Raw genomic sequence first — 20,902 nt, forward strand, 5'->3', positions numbered from 1 at the left:
TGATAGATGTTTTCTTTGTGATCACGCAGTGATTGCATTGCACACAGAAGGATGGGGCTCTAGAATCATATGTGATTTGTTGGAAAATGTGAATTAGTAATCATGCATGCTCCTGTAAAGCATGCGGAAGGTGGATTTTTAGGTCTAAGACATTTTTCTATGCAGGGCAGATCAATAATCACTTTTGAACAAGCTGTACTGTGCTCCTAATGCTTTATATTAGGCTGCTAGTTTGGAAGGATTCTTTGTTATAAATTCCTATTGCTATTTCATCTGATCGTGTGTGTGTGTGTGTGTGTGTGTGTTGTTAAATTGTGAACATATGTTCTGGATGGTTTCTCTGGCTTATATTAAAACATAGTCCATTAAAGAAAGCTTTTGAAATGCAGTTTTACCTTGCAGTTCTTCCCTCATTTTAAGTCGTTTGGCTTTTGAGAATTTCTCCTATTCTATATCAAGTATAAAAAGACCCCACTTTTAACTAAATATATGTGGAGAAAGACTGAGAAAGAAATTCTGTGAACATGGTAATGCACTGAAATCTTCTGGAAATTGACCGGGAACTAGTGGTGCTTAGAATATGGTTTTGTTGGTCTCTTCCTTTCAGGATCTCTGAACACTGGGAGGCAGCCTATTTTAGAGATTAAAAGAACCTATTATACAATATGTATCTTAATTTAGCAAGGGAAAGGGGGACTTTAAAAATTGATTGGCATTTAAAATGCTTACTGATGATAAATATATTTATGATCTTTTCTTTGAAGATGGGATAGCATCTATTTCTTATAGAATTACACTTCTTTTCCTCAGTGTAATTTTGTTTAATAAACTAAGTTGATTTTTTTTCACATTTTATTTTCAGACTCATTTAAAATACATAGCAACAAATGAAATGTGAGTCCATTTTAAAATAGACTAAAATAAATATCTGCATTTCTTTTTATTTAGCAATCCACCACTTTACTGTGTCATTTATGATTTAAAATGTGACATGTTACATGCTTTTAAATAAAGGAAGGAGTTTGGTTTCCTAAAAATTTCCATGACTTGAAGCTACCAGAGTTCTCAAATCTGGAGTTCTCATCATTTATAATTATTTTCCTTATTCCATCTCCATTTCTTTTTTTAATGTCAAGAGTTTATGTCTTTAAAAGCATTGATGATAAGGCTAGTTTATATTCATTATAGAAATTGTGCTATTGACAGCACAATTAGGAATTAGTTTTAAAGTCAGTGTTGGTAGCTTTAAAATAGGAAGATGTCTGTTTTGGGGGGAAAGTTGAGTGTACCCTTGTTAGTATGCTTTTGCCTTTGTTTCCAATTTATTTTGTTGTTGACATGTTCATAATTTCATTAAAATTGGAATTTTATGCTGCTGTAGTTAAACATTAAATTGTGAAGTTTCTGGTACTTCCATAAGACCATTCTTGTTTAATTTACTTTTATTCTTATGTCTTATGTGAAATAGTAAAAAATACCAATTAATCAATAATGAATGTATTCTGCTTTAGAAAAATAAATCCTGCCTTTATCTGTTTGTAACTTCTTAGTCTTTAAAAAACATGTGACATTATTTTACAAATCAATCTATTAATCCTCAGAAGTAAGTCAATTACTTGGTTTACTTTTAAGATAAACCAAAACTAATTGTGCAAATAGTTATCTTGGCAGTATAAGAATGAAAAATAAGTACATGAGCTCACCATTAAGGCTTCCACAGATTTTAATTTTTGATTATCTTTTGTGTTCAGATTAGATATACAAATGTCTGCTTAGATTCTTTTAAAAACTAATACAAATGCCTAGACATTAACATTTCAGTTAACACTGAAGCAAGAAGTATATAGACTAAAATTTTATTCTTGAAGAAAAATAGTCATGAAGAATACTCTGAGTATGTCATTGCAAGATACAATCTAAAACTGAAGTTTTTTTTTTTCCTAAATGATGAACTTTTAAACTTCATGGACTGCACACTAATGCTTTTGAGATTTTAAAACATTAGTTATATGACTATCACTTCTGAAAAGAACAGTTTTGGTTGTTATTGCATGAATAGTAAACATTTAATTGTTTGGACTAGTTGGCATGGGATATTTAATATTTGTATTATGACATTGACTGTGATCTCATCATAGATTTGGACAATTAGATTATATGCTATTATGAATTGCTTTCTAGGAGAAATTACTAGAAGAACACTACTCATCAGTTGTAGAAAAGCTATTACCGAAAAGAGACCCTTTCAAGCAGTTTTGAAGCTGAGACTTTTCTCAGGCAACCAATCATCTCCCTAAGCCTGGCAACTCAACTTTCCTTAGGTTTGCAGAAGAATTCTATGGCATGTTATCAAGGAGAGGTTAAAAGATAAAAATCTCCTATAATCTCCAAAAGTATTGTTGAGTTCAACTTTTCAAACAAGGAAAGATTTTATGTGTGCCAGTATTATTCTATGCATTATGCATCACCAAACTAGAAATTAATACAGATTATTAAGCTCCTTTATTATCTAGTAAGTAGTGGAATTAAATTTATTAGTGAAATTATTAGAATATTTTAAACTTGCTTTTTGTTGAAAACATTAGTGTGAGCCTTATGTTTGAGGCTGAATGTTCTTAGCTTCTTCTCATGTCTTTGTGGTTTTTGAATACCATTTTTTGTAAGCAGGACATCTTCTGATCTTCTAGATTGCTAAAATGAAACAGTTAAAGATCCAGCAAGGGAAGAAGTGTGCCTGCATCCTACATAAATCCACTTGATAGGTTTTGATGAAATGCCACTTTAATTTAAATTCTTGTTTTCAAGTCTTCTCATTATAAATTCATTTTTCCTCAAATCAAATGCTTTAACCCACACAGAAAAATAATTGCTTTTGTTGCCACCAAAAAAAAAAATACAAAAAAAACCCAAGCAATGAATTCATTATGAAACATAGTTTTTGTGATCCTGTTTCTGGAAGCAAGCATAAATATATTGGGATGCTAAAAGATATATTTTTCAACAGTGACTTGTCAGTTGCTCTGGGCAGTATTCAAATGATGGTGGTGATGGCTTTTGCAATAAAATTTGTGGAAAGCGTACTCCATATCCTCTAAGATTTTCTGTTTGTTGATGTTTTAGCAGTCTTTCTTATACAGTAAAGAAATCTGTATTTTCCTCTAGCTCTACTTATTTCTTTGTCAAAATATGTGACGGTGAATTCACTGTACTGTCTGGCCACACAGGGGCATAATAGAACTGAAATTTACTCAGTTGGATATTCAGAAAGTCTTAATCTGCCTTGCATTACATGTATGATGAGAAAACATAACAGACCAGGGAAAGCTTGGGCATGTTGGTATTTTAAATTGCAAATAAGGGGTGTTTGATCTTGTTTTCCTGGAGCAGTCCCAGTTTATGTCCACTGTCCTCTAGTGAATATCATTTTATTATTGGTACCGCTTTACCCTCTCAAAAGTGTTGTGATTTGACAGCAAATTACCGGGCTACTCTTACAAAAATGAATGGTAAAGTTTAAATTCATCTCATGTGAATAGATACCACTGAGTCAGAACCAGAATTCCAAAGCATTAATATTTAAAATGAAATGCAATTGCATAGAGTAGTGTTTATTAGCTCTGGTAATTTTTGATCAGAAGTATTTAGTCCTTTACATGGTATTTACTGTTGCTTTCTTTATGATGAAACTGCTAACTTGTGTGTAGAAATTTTGGGCACAGACACTTGTTATTTGTCATAGTACATTAATGAGCACAGTGACATTGAAAGAGCAGTGTGCTTCTCAGAGCTCCAGGGAACAGTCTGCACAGCCTGCATTGTTTGCACTTGGACTTGTGATGGTCTCACCATAACCAGTTTTTCATTTTGGGAACATGCTTCATGAAAAATCTGTTCTAAGGTGTAAAGCACCCAATCGTCTGGCACAAACACAATTTATATGCACATATAATCTTCATTAAATATGCATGTATATATCTCATTATTTTACTTATAAAAGCTTATCTCAGTACAATTGCTTCTGCTGCTTTTTCCCCATAACATGCATTAGCTTCATATGTTCTGAAATTTTAATCAGAATTATATAAAATGCACTTTTTTGCTAGGCTTTCTACGTAGCATAATTAAGAAAATCACATATGTTGTTGCACATGTAAGTAGTTTCATTTTTTCATTGCTGAATAGTATTCCATTTGTGATCATACCACACTTACATAAGCCTTTTTGTGGGCATATGCACTTATTGCTCTTGAGGGAATTCCTAGGAAAGGATTTTGTGGATCATAGAGTAAGTATATGGTTAGTTTTATAATGACATCATTTAAAGATGTTTGCACATTTTAAACTTCCATCAACAATGAGAGTTTCAGTGGTTCACTTACTTTTCCACATTTGGTGATAGTAATCTAGTTAATTTTTGTCATTCCTGTGAGTGTCTCATGGCATTTCTTTATGATGTGATTTTGTAATACGACTAATGATGTCCAGCACTTTTACATACTTATTGACAGTTTGTATGTTCCTTTGTGGAATACCCATTTAGTGTTTTTTCTATTATGTTTTCTATTTTCTGTGTGTTATCTAAGCACCTTTACCTGGGATGGGAGTGCAGCTCAAGTGGTAAAGCCTGTCTAGCAAGTATGAAGCCCTGAGTTCAAAACCCAGTATCTCAAAAAATAAAAAAACCAAACCCCTAAAACCAAGATTTCAAAAATGTTTGCCAAACCCTAAGTCAAAACCTAATCCTATGTGTCTTCCATTAGCATGGGTTTTAGTTTTTTGGTTTAGGTGGATGATCCATGACAAGTTAATTTTTGTTTACATAGTATGAAGTAGGGATCAACATTCAAAATTTTCTGGATGAATATCCAGTTGTTCCACTGCCTTTACTAGAAAGACTTTAGTCTTTCTTCCCCCTGTTGGATTGCTTCATTGTCATTGCAGAAAACTGAATAAATGTGACTCTATTTCTGGGTTATCAATTCTGCCCAGTTACTTGTGTTTCCTTTGCAATACTCTAGTGTTACCTTTATGGTAAACTTGAAGTTAGGTTGTGTAAGTCTCCACTTTTGTTCTTTTTTTCAAGATAAGTTGATATTTCTAGTCCTTTGCATTTTGCATGTATGCTATGCTATTATCATGATCACTTGGCTATTTTGGTTTGAGGTGTTTTCTGATGAACTCTGAGGTATTGTTTTCTTATAGATTGACCCCAGGAAGGATGGATGACATTGGCTTTTCCATTGGTTTCCTCATGTACTTAAGTATTCTTCAAGTTAAGCAATGCTTTGTGGTTTCCAGGGTTGATATCTTGCATTACTTTAAAAAAAGTCATAAGAAATCTAGTTCTTTTTTTCTTTTAAGACCAGATGAATGAATTCTATTAGACCAACTGTATAGAAAAATACAGGGGGAAAATATAGTTGCTAACTTTATTTATTACACATTAAGAGCCCTTAGTGGAACAGACTATTTTTATTTGCATTTGAGCATCTATGCTTTTAGTTTATTTACATTGTATTTTTTATGTTTTTATTAGCACATACTAATTGTACGATATAGGGACTTTCATATGATATTTCCATACACACATATATCATACTTTGACCCCATTTACCCCCTCTATTACTCTTTCCTATGACACCTTACTTGACCCCCTTATCTTTCTTGCAACTGTAAAAAGTGTGTTTCATTATGACGTTTTTATACGTGGCTACAATATACTTTGATCATACTCTCCCCACCCCGCATCCTCGCTTTCCATCTGACACCTGCTGGTTAACCCCCTAAAGTGGTCCCGTCTATATTCATATATATATACATATACATACATATATATATACATATACATACATATATATATATACATATATATATGCATAATTGCTGTGTTTCCTTTCTCAATACTAAGTGATTTTCTTTGTCTCTTTTCAATAATTTTGGTTCAAAGTCTGCTTGTCAGCTATAACTTGCTTTTTGGTTCCATTTGCTTATAGTGTCTTTTTAGATCATTTCACCGTAAGCCTATGTTTGTCTTTGCCAGTGATGTGTGTTTCTTACAGGTAACAGGTAGTTTGGTCTTGTTTTTGATGCAGTCTACCAGTCTGTGTCTTTGGATTAGAGAATTGAGACTGACATTCAGAGTTATTATTGAAAGGCATATAGCATTTTCTATAATTTTGTTGTTTTTATAATGTTTATTCTTTCCTAATTCTCATCTTCTTAATCTACTTGTCTAATGAGATATACTTTTTCCTGTATTCTTATCTTCTTCTGTGTTGGTTTTGTGGGCACAAATCCTTTAGTGTTAGTTTGTCATGGAAGGTTGTATTTCTCCTTCAATTATGAAGGACAGCTTTGCTGGGTATAGTAATCTAGGTTGGCAGTTATTTTCTTTCAGGACTTGAAACGCAACTTTCCAGGTTCTCTTTGCTTTTAGTTTCTGTTGAAGAATCTGCTGTTGTTCTGATGAGCTGGAACTGAAGACTGTTTCCTACTTTATTCTGTCACTTTTCTGTTCCTCTGCTCTCAGCTGTCCTGTCCCTCTCTTGTTTTCCAATGTTCTTCCTCTTTCTCTTCAAAACATAGTCTTTCTTCTGTTCCTCAGACTCTTCTTATTCATGGAGTGAACAAAAAGCTTCTACTCTACCATCTTGCCCACCTCTGTCTTCATTCATCCTCGTATGACTCTTGTTAAATTTTTTCCATACTTAGGTTTAAATTCTATTACAAAGAGAATTTAAAACATTTCAGTTTCCAGTTGCTTGCTTCTAATATATAAAAATAAAAATTATTTTAACTATTAATCTTGTATCCATTGACCCTGCCAAATTCATTTACTTGTTATCATACTTGTTTTGTAGATTTATTGTAAACATTATGTCATCCACAAAGGAGACAGTTCTTCTTTTCTAATATTTATGCTTTTTATTTCTTGTGTTAGTACATGCTTAGAACCAACAATACAATGTTAGTCACAAGTTGTGGGAGTCTTCTAATTTATTAACAGTGGTTTTAAAAAAATCATAAATAGCTATGCATTTTGTGAAATGCTTTTTCTGTAGTTATTGAAATTATCATATGATTGTTCTCTCTTACTCTCTTCACACTGCTAATTACATTAACAGTATTTTTAATATTAAGCAGCTTTGTATCCCACTTAGTTACTCATTTTATGTATTCCTGGTTAAGTTTTTTAATGATTTTGATAAGGATTTTTTGCATCTATTTATCACTTTCTTTTATTGAAATGTCCTTGATGGGCTTTGGTAGTAGGGTTATTCTGACCTCCTAAAAGGTGTTTGGCACTTTTTACTTTTCTATTTTGTGAACAGCTGATTCATAATTGGTATTATTTCTCCCTAAAGTATTTGATGGAATTCACCCACAAACTCAAAATAGAGTTTTGATAAAGAATTCAGTTTCTTTATGGTAAATAGGCTATTTAGACTACAGGTTAAATATTTCTCAGTTAAAATTTTCTATTTTATCTAAGTTGATGAATTTGTTGTTATAAATTTCATAATATTCCTTTATTGTCCTTTTAATGTATGTGGAATATGTAGTGTTAATCTTTCTTTTATTCTGATATTGGTATTTTACACTTTGCAATCTTTCTTTCAGTGGCTTATCATTTTAGAAATTTATCTTTTTTTGGCTTTGTTAATTTTCTCTTTTGTTTGTTTGATATTTCACTGGTTACTGTTCCTGTCTTATTCCTTTCTATCTCCTATTCCATTTCTTTCTTCTGTTTAGTTGGGGTAATTTTCTCCCCTTTTGAAGCTTCTTAAGGTGGTGCTTTGTTCTTTCTTTGGATTCAAGGACAGATAAAACCAGTGTGCTAATACCTCATATTGTTTCACATGCCTGTAATCCCAGCACTCAGGAGGGAGAGGCAGGAGGACCAAGAATTTGGGGCCAGCTTGGACTATATAGCAAGACACTGTCTCAAAAAACCCTCAAAAAAGATGTTTGTTTTTAAACATTACTTTAAAAAATATCTTACTGGTATTGATTTCTGGTGTAATTTCATTCTGGTGGGAGAACATGCTTGTATAATTTCAGCCAGCTTAAATTCATTTTGATTTGTTTTGTTGCCCACTGATAAGGTCTGTCTTGGTGACCATACCCACATGTACTTGAAAGAAATATGTATTCCACACTTTTATATTTTCTTGTTTAATTGACTTAAAAAAATCTTGGTAAAGTATCTCTTTTGCCTTGATATTATTCTTTGCTTGCAAGTCTTTAGTTTTGGTAGTCAGTCTGTATTTATTCTCATCATAATCCCCTCCCTACTTCCAAACTGAATAATCAGTGATTTTTTTAAAAAACTTATAATTGTGAGAGTAAAAAAGGAAGAGAGTAATAAGCTTCATCTTTGGCTGGAAGAGGGCTTTTCCTTCCCTCCTGTGTGGCTAGTGACACACAGTGTCAGGGAACACTCACTGGAGAAAAGGCACAGTCTTGTAGTGACTCAGGCCCAAAATGATTAGGAAGGTCAGCTCTCCTTTCCAACTGGGTAACTGTGGACAGTTCAGGCCAGGCGCTGCTTTACCGAGCACTGACCTCAGCCCTGGATGCAGAGGGGCTCCAGGGCCATCCCATACCTGCTTTGCCTCTCTCTCTTTGTCTTTTTATAATAATAACTACCACTTTTTTGTATCTATTCTGTGCTTTTCCTTTTATGTTGTCAGTGTTTTTGTTCAAACCCTGTAAGATGGTGGTATCATAAACCTCATTTTATAGTCAAGAAGTTATCAATCAGTAATTTTTCTTTTGCTGAAATGAAAAACCCAGTTGAAAATAGTTTAAGCAAAAAAGGGTGTATATATTAACTCACATAGCCAAAAACCAAACCAAACCAAATGAAACCATACCAAACAAGACAGACAGTACTAGCTTTAGACTCAACTGGATCATGTGCTCTAAGAGCAACAAAGGCTGTTTTCTGTCTCTTGGTCTGCACCTTATGTTGGAGGTAGTCAGAAAGATCAGTAGGAGAGCTTAGCTTCTGTATCTCTCTCTTTTCTGTCTTAATAGTGAAAAATGTTTCTCTTTAGGCTTTTCTAGCCATCCTTAAGCTGTAAATATAACTTATTTTGTAGTAATGTAATCATTCGCACATACTGTTTGTATGGTATATTTTCCCCCCAGTCTTTTACTTTAAATGTTTCTGTGACTTTTTTTATATAAAGAGTATATCGTATAGTTAGTGTATGGCTAGTTATTACTTGTTAAACAATCCACTTTGACAATCTTTGCCTTTTATTTAGAATATAGTCCATTAAAATTTATTGTAATTATTGACATATCTGAATTTAGATATTTGTTTTATGCCTTCCTTCCTTTCTTCCTTCCTTCCTCTGTCCCTCCCTCCCTTCCTTCCTTCCTTCTTCTGTCCCTCCCTTCCTTCCTTCTTCTGTCCCTCCCTCCCTTCTTTCCTTCCCAGCCTTTCTCTTTTTAATTATATGAATACATTTTAGAATTCCATCTTAATTTGTCTATTTGCTTGTTATACTTAACTATATATATTAGTTTTTGTTGATTGCACTTTCACAATCTATTTAATATTTAATTTTTGTGTAAAAATAGCAACCCTGAAATAGATCCAATTCATTTACTTTCTATCTCTCCATCCTCTATGATGTAGCTTTCATAGCATTTCATTATATACACTGTATGCTTTTATGGCAGTGCTTTAATTTTTCTCTTAAGCAGCCTTTAGAATTTCTACCCAATTAAGAAGAATGAATAGTGTTTTCTACTTGCTCACATATTTCCCATTTTAATAGCTTTGCTTCCTGAAGATCCGTGTTTCCATAGATAGACTTTGTCTTCAATCTGGAGAACTTTATTTAGTATTTCTTGAAGTGCAGATATTTACTTCTTCATTTTTTCATATCTGAAAAACAAACATCAGTATTCATTCTTTGGGAATATTTTTGTTAAATATAGAACTCTTTGTTGACAAACTTTAAAAAAAAATAGCTTTCTGCAGTTTAATGTGGCCCTGAAGTTTATGGTTAAGAGTAAGTAGGTTCATCATGACAAGTCGGTGGCACTTTAATTACTGCTTTTTAATATTTATGTATTTTCTGGTTGTTTTCAGATTTTTTTCTCCTTTTGTCTGTAGCAGCTTCACTGTGATGTGCAGATGTGGATATTCGTGGTCTTTATGGCACTTATCTTGCTGGGATGTGTGCTTTCTAAGTCTATACACTTATGTCTCACTGAGTTTACATTTTTGACTTTTACTGTAAGATTGTTTTCTCTTCCATTTTCTGTCTTCCTTCTGATTCTCTAGTTACATAATTAAGATGTTTCATTTCTTGTTCCAGATTTCCTTTTGTTTCTTTTTTTCTTTCAGTGCTGGGGATCTAACCCAGCACCTCATGCATGCGAGGCAAACACTCTGCCACTTGAGACACATTCCCAGCTTTTTTTTTTTTAAATTAATTTTTTTGAGACAGGCTGGACCTTTTCTTTTTTTTTTTCTTTTGCCCAGCCTGGACTTAAACTTGCAATCCTACTGTCTTCACCTCCTGAGTAGCAGGGATTATAGGTACGTGCCACCATACTGGTACTTGGCTATATTCTCTTTCTCTTGAAATGTCTTATCTTTTCACTCATTATGAGCATCTTAACCTTTATTTCTTTGAACATATTTATTATACTGGTTTTAAAAATTCTTTTCTAATAATTTTAACATTCAGGTTATCTCTGTTTTCTTTTGATGACTTTTTCTCTTGAGTATGACTCATATTTTCCCATTTCTTAATATGTTAGGTAATTTTGAATTGTGTTTTGTTTTTACAGAATTGTATTTTGGATGTGAAGAATGCTTTATAGAGATTCTGAAATTTGATTTTCTAAAGAGTGCTGATTATTTTAAAACTGGAAGTTCACACAGTTGAGCTTTTAGCTGCAAGTTGTGTTTTCCTTGAGGAGACTGCATCCAAAATATTATTTTAATTTTTGTGACCTTTTTGAAGTCTTTATGGATGCATGAGATTTTGGCAGTGTTTATTATACACAGAACTGTATTTTTCTTTGTAAGGCTTTTTGTCTTTTCGCTCTTACTTTTCACCATCTGAAAATTCCTTCCTCTGATTTTTCCAATCAGTGAAACTCTGAGTTTCTCACATACACTTAGCCTCCAGGTATGGATTGGATTTGGTTCAAGGTCACAGACATTGGGAACTCATGCACTGTCAACTTCGTCTACAAGTCAGTTGGGTCTTGTTGCTTTGTAGGGCCTTCAAATAGTCATCTGTTTATATTTGTATATACCTTATTATCTGTGGAAAACTTAGCTTGGGCTAAGAGTTTGTTCTTTTATATTTTAAGTTATATTTGTTAAACATGCCTATAACTTTAGTCCTAATTTATGAGCCTTATTCTTTGTGATTTATTGTTCTTTCCTGAGCATCATTGCAAAGCTCATTTTCCAGTAGCTGGTGTAGAACTTCATGTCCTAAGTAAGTCATCATGATATCCTCATAAAATATAAGGAATATATAGCTTTTACTTTACTGCTCTACTTCATCTACATTCTTTTTTTTTTATTCATTTATTCACATGTGTGTACCTTGTTTGGGTCATTTCTCCCCCCTGCCCCCGCTTCCCCTGCTCTCTCACTCTCTCCCTACCTCACTTCCAGGCAGAACCTGTTCTGCCCTTAGCTCTAATTTTGTTAAAGAGAAGATATAAGCATAATAAGGAAGGCAAAGCATGTTTGCTAGTTGAGTTAAGGATAGCTATACAGAGAGATTCCCAGCATTGCTTCCATGTACAAATGTGTTACAACTCATGTTGATTCATCTCTAACTGATCTTTACACTGGTTCCTGATCCCCTTCTCATGTTGACCTCTGTCGCTTTAAGGTTTCTGTATTAGTTCCTTTGGAGTGGGGATATCAGACACTTTCATGTTTTTGGTTTTCTATTTATCCCCATACCTCCTGTGTGTTCTCTCCCCTTGTCATGTGACCCAAGTCCTACAACATTGCTGCATTTGCCCTAGATCTAAAGTCCGCATATGAGGGAGAACATATGAGTTTTGGTCTTCTGAGCCTGGCTACTAGTTAAGGATGATGTTCTCCAGTTCCATCCATTTACTTGCAAATGATACTTCATCTACATTCTAAGTGACTGTTGCTACTGTAAAATGTGAGCAATGTCTGCAGAGGCTTTTTTCAGATACAACACAAAATTGACATTATAAACCTAAGTATCAAAGAAAATGAGCAGATAAGATGAAGATATAAAAGCCATCATAGTTCTTCTTTGCTTTCTGATTAGATGGGCATGCATTGAAATACACTTCCCACAGGGAAGTTTTGAGGGATGTTCCATGGTTTATATAATGAGAATGAAATAGGCGAAAGATGAAATTCTACTTTGTTAGAATAGTTACCTGTTGATTCTTCAATTCATATCCACCAAAGCATAAGAAATTGAAACCATATGCTGAAAATATGATAATTATGTGTAATTTTGACTAATCTCTTAAAATGAATAAATTTTCTAAGTCCACAATGTGGTTTTGCCATCTATTTCTGAACATTATTTTTTGGGTTCTTCTGAATCATATCTTAATTTCAAAACAAAATATGGCAATCACAAAAATAGGAGGTATATATAGCATTTTCTAGAGAAACTGAACAGCTTGTTACAGAAACTGTTTACACAAAACGTAAATCTGAAGATGGAAATACACTTGGGGCAGCGTGTATCACTGTCATATGATATGATAGAACACTATCTTATTTCCCATGATACACCTGTGGTAAGGGACTGGATCGCAAGTCCTGACTGTTGGCCTTACAGCAAATATCTGGACGAACAGTTTCAATTAAATGCAGTAGCACAGCTGGACAATATAGTCCAAGTATTATTCAGGATTTCTTCACCTGTATATGCTTGTGAGTTTTTTCCTTTTCTTTGTTATGTCGCTTAATGGAAAGAAGATTATAAGACAATACAAATGCATTATGCATTCATTTTGTGTTATTGCATAGCAAATTGCCACAGCTCAGTGGATTAAAATAGCATCTGTTTTCTTGTTGCAGTTTCATGGATCAACATTTCAGGTGGGCTCAGTCCACGGATCTTTGCAGCTGTGGACTAGCATCTCGTTTCCTTACTATCAGCTGAGATTGTGGTCAGCCTCTAGAGGCCTTTTGCATTACTTGTTGTATGGTCCCCTCCATTTTCAAGACCATAAATGGTGTGTCAAATTCTTCTCATGCTTGGAACTATTTTAATTTCCTTTTCTGCTACTACCAAGAAAATACTCTGTCCTTTTAAAGGACTCATATGATTGGTAATTGGACCCACTTAGATCACCCATCATTTGATTAACTCAAAGTCAACTGCTTAATAATCTTAATGCATATATAAATATCTCATTTAGCACATAACATAATGTAATCACAGGTATGATTCTATATTCACAGTCATGTGGATTTGGGTGGGAAATCTTGGTGGGAGGGACAAAGATATTTTTAGAATTCTGCCTACCAAGCAGCGTAACAAAAAAAAAAATTTTAAATTTAAATCAAATATAGCGGAAACATACCAAAATTAGTTACAAATTGGATGCCCAGACAAATAGATTGCAGTATTGTCTATGATTCTGCTTCCTGATATTTGCGTTCAGCAAGTTTATTATTAATACTTGTCCCTTAGTCATAGATCACTTTATCCCTCAAAGTTAATCCTTTATCACTCAAATTCTACGAAGGGTTGCTTTATATAATCAGAAAATTTTACTTCTATGAAGTCTTTCCATCCATTTAAAAAAGAATATTTGCTAACACTTCTTGAGTCCCATATTCTTTTATCAAAGTGGATGATCAAAATTAGTAAGAATTGATATTGATATTTAAACACAGACTTCTTTACTAATATTTCTGGCAAGTTGAATCCACATTAAATTGTGTGTTTAAAATCATCACGCTCTGTTTTTACATGTTCATTTTTTGTAGAAATAGGACTGGCTCATTTGTTAATAGGAACTGTCCAATTGTTAATGTTTGTTTTGATTTGAATTTTATAGGGAATAGCCTATATTTTATTAAATATTTTATTTAAAAAGATATCCTCCCCCCTGATATGTGCTACATAGGCCATTATAGTAATTTACCACTTGGATGAACTTTAGCAAGTAAAATTTTTAAGAATTTGTTCATTTTAATTCCATATATATTACTTACTATATAATAATAGGTATGATGGTATGTAATGCATAGAGATTTAAACTGGTACCTGTAACTAAAAGTCATTAGAAAATTGTGATTTAGAATTCAGCCAAGTGTTTGCCTGAGGCACAGGAAGTGTACCATTAGGGCAAGAGTGGAAACCAAAGAAAATGGGCCCAATTTTATGCATTTTCTAGATTGGTCTCAACAAGTTCAGACTCTTATTAGGCAAGTTTGTTTTCTTTCTTATGTGACTGTGAGAACACAAGTCATCTTTTTTCTCTATTACCTAACCATGTCAAAGTGCCTACTGCTCTATCACTTCTCCAAAGCTAGGTATATTTTGGACAAGTAGAAGACTTAGGAGAGGATATCTCTGATTTTATTCCACCCTACTATTAGTCATGTACCATTTGTTCTACATCTTTGTTATTGCATGAGCTAGTTCTAGAATTGCCAGTTGTTTTTTAATTTAAGCTTCCATTAATCTGCTGAAGTTCTTCCAACTATTTCCCAACTGTATCCACCTAAACATCAAATCCTTTTAAATATTCGTTGTAGTTATTTGAAAGTTCTTAATATGCTAATTGCAACACCTAGGTCATGTTTAGGAGTGTTTCTGTAGTTTCTATTTTTTGTTCTCATGGTAATGGGTTCATTTTCTTCCTCTTTGCATGTATTATACCATTTCATTGCAAGTTGTATATTGGAAATGTTGCATTGTAGACATTCTACATTGTGTTTCATCTAAAGATTGTTAGTTAATCTAAGGAGGACTACCACCTTAACTTATCAAGGCATGATTTTAGGTTGCTTGGGACACGATTCTTCTTTTCCTTTGTCACAGGAGATAGCCTTTACTTCTAGGTTCTGGTTTTTGTTTTTTGTTTTTTTTTGGTTTACTTTTTACTTTTTTCCCCCTTCAGTTCTGGGCATTGAGCTCAGGGCCTTATACTTCTTAGGCAAGCACTGTACCACTTTAGCGATACCTCTGGCCCTTGCTCTTTACTCTTCATGCATAGACTTTGTAGGGTCTCAACTGAATAGAGAGAGATTTTTTTCACAAATATCTCTCCAAGATTGCTTGATTAGCCAGTTTTATGGTACTATGCAAATACTGAGATTTTTCTTCAACTTATAGTCCCCTGAAGGTGCCATCTATCAGACAGATTCTAAACAGTCTGCTGTGTACTGCTTAGGATTTGGGCAAGAACATTCTATATCCATTTCTGTAGCTTATTCTCTTAGGTCTCTTTTGTGTGGTACCCTGCATTACAAATTCCAGCTACCTTACAAGCCTGAATTTGGATCTGTTTTAACACCAGACTATGTTCTTATGTTCAGTTAGAACAGTGTCCACTGCTTGCGTTCAACTTCCTGTTGTACAAATGGGGTACTTGTAGGCAAAAAGCAAGTGTGAAACTTAGTTGTTTTCTTGAGAATCTCAGCCTTTTTGTTTGTCTTTTCCAGTGCTTTAAAGTGATCATTTCATATCATATTTCTGCCCAATTTATAGTTGTTCACAGCAAGAAGGCAAATCTAATATTAGCAACACAGAAACCTATAAATTTATAATATAATAAACATCCATGAATCCAAAACAAGAGCTAGAATAATAATTTAAATCTAACCATTTGTTTACCTCATCCTAGTTCCTTGACTTTCTACCTGGTGGCAATGACTATACTGAGCCTCAGGTTTATAATTTCTATTGTTTGCCTCTTATACAGGCTTCCTATATAACATTAATCATTTCATCTTTGCAAAAGTTCTGTATTTTCCACTGCATCCATATGATTATGGGCTGAGGTATTTCATTGTTGTGGCTGCTGCATATGCTTTCATCCTGTCACCATGTCACACTTTTCAATCTACTCTTCCATTGATGGGCATTTGGATTGTTTCCACATTTTTGCTGCTTGTGGAAGTTCTATGAACATTCTGGCACATGTATCCAGTTGTACATATGCAAGAGTTTCTCTTGGATGTATTCCATTCATGTGTTCAGCTTTAAGAAGTTATGCCAAAGTGTTTTCCAACTAGCTTTTTAATTTTTTTACACAATGCAGTTCAGTGTATTCACTTTGCACTATGGGAATGAAATGGTTCAGGAGCAAGAGTATATCAAAAAAAGCTGGAGAAATTAGACCAGTGCTTCTTCTGTGATGGATATTTGTTAATTTGACAGTAACATAATTATAGGATAGATGGAATCTTAAATGAGTTTGCTCATACCAGAAGGTTTCTTTCTTTTCTCCTCCTCCTCCAATACCTCCTCCTTTTTCTTTTAAATGTCAAAGAATAACTTGTGACTCTCATACATCCATAAAGGAAGAGCTTTGGAATAGGCAAGGATAGTTGGGGTTGTTTTTTGGAGCTGGCCCTGAAGAATGCAGTTTAGCATTTTTATGGATAACGTTTCCAGATTGCTGAAGGTAGCCAGAGAAAATTCCTGTTGTCTGTGGGAGTAACAAATTAGGTTCTCTGAGTTCATCTAAGTTTTTAATGCTGCTGATTGGGAATGATTTCATTACTGATTACCAATTAATTAGTTACCACAAATTTTCCTACTCCCTATACACATGCCTTCTTTCCTAAAAGCTCAAAAGAATAAGTTTTCTTTTCCTTTTTTTTTTCCTCTCACACATGATGTTACTTTATGCATTGTCTCTTTTCTTTGGATCTTTCCATTAAACATTGAAAAAAAACAACTAGACTTGCTGATTTTCTGTCTTGAGAACAACAAGATTCAAACAAGTACATCACAGTTAGGTTTTCAGTCTTCACTGCCTGAGGGGGTGCACTATCTTCTTAACTGCCTCTAGCTACAGAAATGCAGGAGAGCCTTGTCAACCCAATCAGCTAGACATCTTTCTCTATAAAAATCTTACAGATGGTTCTGCTGCTCGAAGAGTCGCTTACCATCTGTTTAAAATTCTCAAACTGCTTCCACCAGATTTGTTTGAATCCTATTTGTGGTTACACTTGATTACACATCTGTAGACATTTGAGGATTGGCATAGGTTTATGTCTTATATGTATCAGATACTAACTTTACTTCTAGTGCGACTATAATTGAAATGAAAACTAAGCAGAAACATAACCAAATATGTATCAGATGAGGGTATTTAAATGGGTAAAGCTTATCATCATCTTATGTGGGTTCATAAATTCTTGTGCATAAAGCAAAATCCTAGTTTTCAGTTGACTGCCATTTTACTTTTCAGTGACTTGTACTAGAACAATTCTTTTTGACTTCCTTCATCCATATCCAGTGAAAGAAGAACATATCCAGTGAAAGAGAGATGTACTTTTTGTTTTGCAAATAAGAACAAGAAGCATAGAAAAGAATCAAGGAAACTATACCAAGTTATTATCAGTAAATGCTTTAGGTTTTATGATTTTAAATATAACTAAAAGAAATAATATAGCAATGAATTTTATGAAGATTCAGTAGCTAAAATGTGTAGTACATTTAGAATATGACCTGAAAAATTAGAAACACTAATAAATAATAATTCACTGCTAATTATTATTGATTATTAATTAATACTTATTACTGTTATTTTTGTACCTTTTCTTCACAGGAGTTCACTCTCAAAGGGGCTCTGATGCCTAGTTACCAGGTCAAAATATGTCAACTTTTCTAAAACTCTAAACTTCTTTCCAGATGGTTTTCCCATAAAGTTAAGTTAAATACACTTTCACCAGGAACACATAAAATTGCTTTGCATTGTTGGCATTGATTGCTTTCAAATTGTCCTGTTTTTCAGTTGGTTGGTTGTTATATACATTTAACATTTTTTTTCGAAAATGTTTACTCATCTGTATTAATTTGTTAATTAATGGTGCCATAATAAGGTGCCATAAACTAGGTGGCTCAAGCATCAGAAATCCATTTCTCACAATTCTGGAGGATAAAGGTCAATGATTCACATCTTCGCCAGCATGACTTAGTCCTCGTTCTTCAGCTTACAGATGGACAGTTTCTTGCTGTACGTTCACATTCCACTGTGTGCACACGTGCCTGGTCTGTGTGTTCACAGTTCCCCTTCTTGTAAGGAAATCAGTCACACTGGATTAGGGCCCAAATTAATGGTATATCTTAATTAATCATTTCCTTGAAGCTGCTATCTCCAAATATCGTCACATTCTGAAATGCTAGAAGTTAGAGTTTTGATATATGTATTTTGGATAGACACAGTTCAGCACGTACATAATTTAATTATTTATCAAGAATAGACCAATACCTTTTCTTCTTTGCACAGGAATTTAATGCTGCTGTTTCTGTGTCTGCTTTTGGTAATTTCTCAACATTATTTCAGTGCTCTCAATCTTTGATATGTAACTTACTTTTCAATGGAACAGTGAATGCTGTCAGTAAAGGGAGTGTACTAGTGATGGTTTCTGAGAATATGTTTATTTGAAACTTTTCCATCTTATTCTTTACTTATGGATAGGTATATAATTTTTGAATCATTGGTTTTCCACAAATTTCTGTAAGGATCTAAATAATTGTTTTTTCCTTTACACATAAACTATAGTTAAAATAGCCCATATCCTGTCTAAAATACTTTACCATAACCGTGGTCAAGGTTACCTTAATATTTATCTTATAGCAATGACCTCTACCATGGGCTACTTATGCAGGTGATTCATAACAATTGCCTTATTTTATAATTGTACAAAATCTTATAAAAATTTATGTTGATTGCAATGAACTATTTTGGCATGATTTGAATTTTCATTCCTTTTAAGATAGCCTTTTTTTGTGTGTCTTTGATTACCTTTCCCAGTGTTTAAAGGCTATACCTACAAGTGTGATGTGTAATTACTTTGCCTAGCAGTCTCTCGTCCCTAGTATTTTGAAAAGAAAAAGAAGACAATGTTGTGGTAAATTCAGTCTTTTTCTGTTTACATACTATCTTTGAAGGTTTTAAGAGATTTACTTCAGCTATGTTCAAGTCCAAGTGCGTTTGCAGATATGGCTCATCTTGGGGACATCATTTATGATCTAACCCTATATGCTTCTACTCTAGTTGAGAGTACGGGGGGCATGATGGTGCTTTAGATCTCTGGATATTCATGTCCACTTAGACGTGATATCCAGCCCTCAAAAGTCAGGATGGTCCTCTTCCTTCAGTCTCTGGTTAACTAAATAAATAGTTTAAGTCCTTTTGAGAAGGACTGGGAGAATCACAAATATATAAACTTGCTGTGATGTTATAAAATACTATTTCCTGGATACCTGCTGTCTCCTTTAGTTGGTTCAAGTATATACAACTGAGCATGTGGTTGTTACTGTTCTTTGAAGTACCCAATTTCAGTCTTTTCATTTCTTCTATTTATTTATGTATTTATGTATGAATTTATGTGAGCCTATATTTGTATTTATCTGTATCTTTCATCTCTTGTTCTGGAAGCACCATGCTTTCTGGGTTATTTTCCAAGATGCCTGTGGGTCAGGATTCCCTGACTGCTGTTCCACTTTCTCTGCCTTGTTTAAAATTATTTTTTGCTGCCTTTAAAAAATATTATTGTTGTGCTGGGTGGGGGTACATTGTAGCATTTATAAAGGTTCTTATAATGTATCAAATATATCATACTTGAATTCACCCCCTCCACTGCTCTTATTTACCACCCCCCCTCAATTCCTGAAACAGTTTCAACAAGTATCATTTTTGCATTTACATGCATGTGTATACATTATTTGCACCATGTTTCTCCTCCTACCCTTTCCCCCACTACCTCTCCCCTCCCACTGGTGCAAACCCCTGACCCCCCTTTCAGGCAGAACCTGTTCCGCCCTCCTGTTCTCCAATTTTGTAGAAGAAAAAACATAAAGGATAACAAGAGAAACATGGTGTTTTTGCTAGTTGGTGATAAAGATAGCTATAAAGGGAGATTCCTTGTGTTGTTTCCATGCATATGTGTATTACAACCCCAGTTGGTTCATTTCAACCAGTCCTCCTCACTACTTCCTACCTGGTCTCCTTCCCATGGTGGCCTTGGCCAGTTTAAGATTACTGTATTTGTTCCTATACAGTGAGCACATCAACCACATTCAAGTTTTTGGTTTCCTTCCCTTGCCTTATCCCTCCATGCATGGCCTCCTCTTAGTGTGACCCGTGTCCAATAATATTGCTGCATTTGTTTTGGGTCTATAATCCACATATGAGGGAAAACAGGTGACTTTTGGCATTCTGAGCCTAATTAACTTCACTTAAGATGATGTTCTCCAGTTCCATCCACTTACCTGTGAATGACAAAATTTCATTCTTCTTTGGGGGCTGAGTAAAATTCTATTGTGTATAAATACTACATTTTATTAATCCATTCATTGGTAGTGGGGCATGTTGACTGTTCCTATAGCTTAGCTATTGTGAATAGTGCTGCAATAAACATGGGTGTGCAGGTGTCTTTTTTGTAACCTGACTCACATTCCTTCGGGTATATTCCTAGGAGTGGTATTGCTGGATTGTATGGCAGATCTATCTTTAGTTTTTTAAGAGCCTTCATATTGTTTCCCATAGTGGGTTGCACTAGCTTACATTCCCACCAACAGTGCATGAGGGTTCCTTTTCCCCCCACATCCTTGCCAACATTTGTTGGTGGTGTTCTTGATGGTAGCTATTCTAACAGGAGTGAAGTGGAGTCTTAGTGTGGTTTTGATTTGCATTTCCTTTATGACCAGGGATGGTG

General features: G+C 34.1%; 1 protein-coding gene across 48 annotated transcripts in view; it reads left to right on the forward strand.

The window, feature by feature from the left end:
- The window catches only part of Rims2 (regulating synaptic membrane exocytosis 2), a 573,766-nt gene that overhangs the window by 224,137 nt on the left and 328,727 nt on the right, over positions 1-20,902 (forward strand). The window lies entirely within an intron of this gene.

Source organism: Castor canadensis, chromosome 3, assembly GCF_047511655.1.
Source record: "Castor canadensis chromosome 3, mCasCan1.hap1v2, whole genome shotgun sequence".
Taxonomy (NCBI): Eukaryota; Metazoa; Chordata; class Mammalia; order Rodentia; family Castoridae; genus Castor; species Castor canadensis.